The sequence below is a fragment of the Chrysochloris asiatica genome, unplaced genomic scaffold (genome assembly GCF_000296735.1).
Source record: "Chrysochloris asiatica unplaced genomic scaffold, ChrAsi1.0 scaffold00035, whole genome shotgun sequence".
NCBI lineage: Eukaryota > Metazoa > Chordata > Mammalia > Afrosoricida > Chrysochloridae > Chrysochloris > Chrysochloris asiatica.
Window position 1 is genome coordinate 11,180,012 of NW_006408553.1, and position 6,020 is coordinate 11,186,031.

The following is a 6,020-nucleotide window of genomic DNA, read 5'->3' on the forward strand; positions in this document are numbered from 1 at the left end:
ACGCCTCATCTTTCTCCCACGGAGCAGCTGGTAGTTTCGAACCGCTGACCTTAAGGTTCGCAGCCCGATTCGTAACCACTACGCTACCAGAGCTCCTTGAAAAAGAGTAAGACTCCCCAAAATATGGATTAACACAGGTGACAGCAATGATGGGCTCAAATAATACAATTGTGAGAATGGTTCAGGACAAGGCAGTTTTTCATTGTGTTGAAACGTACAATTGCTATGATTCAAAACAGACTCAATGGCACCTAACAGTAAGAAGAAGAAAACTTTGGTTCTCCAGTGATCTTAATTTGGAGTACAGATATATCCTATTTGATCTATTATAAAAATAGATTTTACCACAATTAATTTGAACCAAAATAGAAGAGTAATGAATAGTCATAATATGCATTTCATTTGTTCTCTTATGCTGATACTATGGTCCCTGATGTTATCCTTTATAGCTAAGTTTAACATATATTCACACAATGCCCATTCTTAGTCCATTTTTCATCGAATAAATCTTGTTTCCCTTCTTCCAACTTTTTAAAATTCTTAATACTTTATTTTTTTCTTTCTATTTTTATGATACATAGAAAACAAAGATAAATAAGAATAATTTTCTACAGGATCATGTTATCCTTTCTGATTCCAAACTAATTTAATATGTTAAAACATAGAAACTTGGCTATGTGATAAAGGGGTTTCCTATAGTATATTTAGGTGCCATACCATCTGACCAACTATGTGGGTTTGGACAAGAAACTCTGGGCTTCTATTGTTGTATGTTAGGTGCCATTAAGTCACCACCAACTCAGCGATCCTATGCAAAACAGGACAAAAAACTGCATGATCCCATGCCAACTTCACAATCATTGCATATCTTGGGCTCATTGCTGTCCCCACTGTGCTAATCCATCTCATTGGGGGTCTTCCTCCCTTTCTCTGATCCTTCACTTTACCAAACATGATATCCTTCTCCAGGGACCGGTCATTCCTGATAATATGTACACAGTAAGAGAGATGAAGTCTAGCCATCCTGAGTTCCAGGGAGCATTCTGGCTGTACTTCTTGTAACACAGATTGGTTTCATTTGTAGTTCATGGTACTTTTAATATTCTCCTCCAACACCATAATTCAAATACATAAATTCTTCTACTGTTTTCCTTATTCATTGTCCAATGTTCACATGCATATGAAGTTACTGAAAATGCCATGGCTTGGATCAGGTGCACCTTAGTCCTCAGACATCTTTGGTCGCGAACATTTAAAGAGGTCTGTGCAGCAGATTTGCCTAAGGCAATACGTCGCTTGATTTCTTTGCTGCTACTTCCATCAATGTTGATAGTTGATCCTAGCAAAATGAAGTCTTTGACAACTTCAATATTTTCTCCATTTATATGGATGTTATTTATTGGCCCAGTGGTGAAGATTTGTGTTTACTTTATACTGAGGTGTAACTCATACCAAAGACTGTGGTCTTTGGTATCTATAATGAGGCAATTGTACTCCAGATGCAGGAACATCTTTGTTTATTAATGGAGATTTTGTTGGTCTTATTCCTTCTCTAATTATAAATATGTAAGCAAGTGTATTCTTAGCCTATGTGTAATGTCTTTAAGCAAGAAAATATCTGCCCATATCATCAATCTGGAAAAATGGGATATACGAAGAGAGGTAAGAAAATATTACCCAGAAAAATCCAGCTTCAGTGCAGATAGAACAGAAAGTTTGGGTTCAACAAAAGAGTAAAGTTATATTCTGGATATCAGTTTACAAATCTTATTGTGAGTGACTATCTGGGCTCTCTGGCAACAGTCTTACCCAGATATAATTTCCTTTCAGTATACCAAAGTCTGAATTGGATCAGACTGCAGAACAATGACCTATTGGACATGTGAACTGCTACTGCTCTTTGTAAGATTAAAGTAGTAAGCATGGCAATGGACGACTGCGGGCCTGCCTCATCAGAGGATTCTGGAATGCTTCCATCTTGGAATATAACAATTTCTGGAATTAAAAAGACTGGAAGGTTATTGTTTCTAATTAAGAGATTGTGGTGGATGGATGAATCAATAGACATACATTTTCATATCTTCATGGTGTTTATTTTGGTTAGTGAAATTGTAATTGTAACCTTGTTCATAACAGTAGGATGAACAAGCTTTTTCATTCTTGAATCAGGTCAGCTATTGATGGAATTTGTGCTTTCATCCTTTTTTTTTTTTTTAACCTGTGTCATTTTGACATTATTCTTTGTCCCTGTTTTAAAAGAAATATAGAAAAATATGAATTGTTTATAAAAGCTATATGTCAATTTACTTTTTAACTATAGGCATAACAATTAATTAGTATAATTAAGACACTATCTACACTAACCTCAATTATTCTTATCCTCCATTACTTGTTGTGGCAGCATCCATGGGCTCAAGTGTGGCAACAATTGTGAGGTTGACCCAGGACTGGGCAGTGTTTCATTCTATTGTGCATAGGTCACTATGAGTTGGTACTGACTTGATGGCACCTAACAATAACAACAACAACAACATCTCTCCAAATTTTTTGTTGTTTCCTTTACCAAATCTGCCTTCTTCACTCCTTTCTTATGTATTCAGTAGTCTCTTAGCTGATTTACTACTTTCCAGTTCTGAATCCAATCAATTTTACCACATTCACATGAATGAAATATAAAAACTATAATCTATATCATGCCCTTACCACTTCAATATTACATGCTTACCTGTTGCTACATAATAAAATGTAACTATTTATTATAGCATGCAAGTCACTTGTCTTAGCTCATTATTACCCATGTCTTAGGCTGAGTTTTCAAGAGAAGCAAAACCAGTGCAACACATATGTATGTATATAAAGAGAAGTTAGATTCCCAGGTCACAGCAGAAGAGAAGGTGAGAGTCCCTTCCATGTGTCCATCATATTCGAAGCAGGCAACACCCTCCATGAAGCATCCTTTTGATTGATTGGCTATTCATAGCCATTCATCATAGACTTAGAGAACTATGCCTGTATTAGGTTTCATCTCCGTGGGAATAAACACATTCTGACTGCTAAACCTATGAAAATCCAGGCCTAGTCAAGTTGACACAGAAATCCAACCACTACAGTCCACTCTTGTCAAGTTGAAACCTATAAACTATTTGCATAATCTCTAAATAAAGAATATTGTAAAGTTATACTTGTGCTTAACATGATATAGCTAAAATATGTACAACCTAAAACACACTGCAGCCATTTACATCTTATATTTTATAAGTGAATAAAGCAAAAATACTTGATGCACATATGCAAAAGAAAACAGAAAATATATATTGATTCAAAAGTTCAAATGGCACATTCTGCAAGCCAGCCTCCTGTCCATACTCTGTCCAGAAGCCTATGATCCACAGCTGCTCTTTTTTTCCATGCTACCATTGTTTCTGCCATTTCTGCTGTTGCTACTTTTCCAGGCAGGGATGCCATGATCTACTCATGCTTTTGCTTAATGATGGTCCTGGGATCATCTATTCCTGAAATGAAGCATTACTCCCCCTATTTAGTTACACATCTTCTACAATTACAGTTTTCACAATCACTATTAATCCTACTAACAATTACTCACAACTGAAATCATAAAATCTTTTCAGCATCATCCCTCACCCTCTTTAACCAGACTTATCTGGAAAAGAGGAAAACTAGTCAGTGGGGATTCTCCTATGTCCCCTAATTCTAAAACTAAGTACTTCCTTTAAAGCTTGTAAATCAGCCACTTCATTCCTTTATAGGTTACCCATTTTTGATAGCTAGTGTCTAAACTGCCCATCCTAATCAACTCAGTACATTGAGGAGACTTCCTTGATATGAAGAAGCTTCCATTCCGATTGGAATTTTGAGCCAGTTCATTCTGAAGCAAATGTCCAGTCCCACAAATTGTAGCAATTGACACTTGCTCAGAGTATCAAACATCTTTATTTTCATCTGGTCAGGTTCTGATCAACTCAACCCTAGCTATCCAAGATAGGTCAAATAGGTACCAGCTACAAGTTTAGGAGTTCACATACACCGCCCTGCACTTCAAACTAACTGGTACCCTCATTCTCAGCTCTAGCCCCCATGTGCTAGGCCAGTGCAAGTGGACTCAGGAGTTCACACAACTCCTTAAACTTCAGACAAGTCAGCCTACCTGCTCCTCTTATCTCAAAGTCAATGTGTGACCATAGAACACGTCCATACTCAGCCCATGTCTTCATTGCTGCATTTCCACCAATTTCACTAATAGGCAGATCCAGGTTGTTACCAGTCAGCATAGCACTCTCCAGTTCTCTTTAACTTTCAGTCAGTGAAGGGAGTTTTCTCTGATGGACTGACTTTCTTTGCCTTGATGCCTCCAAAACTCAAAAGGCCAAACTGTCTGCTTTTATCCTCTCTGCTTGAATTCTGTTCTCCTAGAATTCTGGGTTGGGCTGCATGTCTTTCAAATGCAAATGTCCCAACATTTATTCTGAGTTGAGCTCAGGATTCCACCTAAAGGCCCTTACTCTGAGGTAGTTTGATGCCATCTGACTCATAGCGATCCTAAGCACAACAGAATGACACACTGCCAGGTCCTGGGCCAACCTCACAATCCATCTTGATGGCGGTCTTCCTCTTTTTCTCTGACTCTCCACCTTACCAAACATGATATCACTCTCTAGCGACCAGTCCCTCCTTATAATATGTCCAAAGTATGAGAGACAGTCTGGCCATCCTGGCCTCCAAGGAGCACTCTTGGCTGCACTTCTTCCAACACAGATCTGTTGGTTCTTTTGGCAGCCCATGGCACTTTCAATATTCTCCTCCAACACCATAACTCAAAAGCAACAATTCTTCTACAGTCTTCCTTATTCACTGTCTAGCTTTTGCATGCAAATGAGGTTATTGAAAATACCATGGCTTGGGTCAGGCACACCTTGGCAAATATTTAAAGCAAAAAGCCTATTTTTCCCATGCAAATGCTGACTCCCCTTTTAGCAAATCCATCAAGTATAGGGTGAAGGCAGGCTTAGAAGCTCTCTGTAATCATAATTCCCAATATTTCTATCACACATATATGTCTATTTTATGATAGGCAGGAGAAACAAATATCCAAAAGACAGTCAAACACATAAACCTTTTAAAACAATCTTTTCTCCTCCCTTAGACTAACCCCATTCACATACATATAGCCTTGGGCCTCTGGGAAGGTAAATTACAGTAGTCCCAGGCCTAGAATCAGCCACTGTTTTTAAGCAGGGAGCTATGGGCTCCAGGCAACTCCAGAAGCTGCTGCACTCCCTCCGATTAAATATTGTATCACATGTGTCTTCATTTCTGTCTCTCACAAAATGTCAAATTTTCATAGGTCTGGAGACATTGCATTGAATCCTGCTCACAGCACTAACTGCTTAAACCAAGTGAGGACCAAATCTTATTACACAAGGAGAAAACCGAACCAAACTCAAAATCAGCGCAAGGCTGATTCCTATATGAAGTAGAAGTCAGTCATGTCTCCACCTTACATCAGTGACTTTAAAATTAGTCAGACTTGAGAACAAATTTAGAAAAATCAATGTTATGATTTTGCTTCTCTAGAAGCCCACTCTCTTGGTACCATGTATCTTAGGACATATTTTCTAGAGAAGCAAAACCAATGAAATATATATATGTATGTCTATATATGTGTGTGTGCAAAGAGAAGTTTATTATCTTATAGCTGTACAGTCCCAGTTCCCAGAGGAAAAATGAGCAAGAATCCCTTCCATATATCCATTATATTGGGAGCAGGCCACACTCCCAAGGAAACAACCCATCATTTGACTGGCTGCTCCTAGCCACTCTTCATAGAGGTAACTATGTTTGTATTAGGTATCAACACCATGAGAAAAAACACACACCAACCGCTAACCCTTTAGAAATCTTAGCCTAGTCGAGTTGAAAAATAAACTAAATCAACCAATATAGATGTTATCATGCAATGTTCACATGCACAAATTTAAACGTGGCTTTAATTTAGAATATTA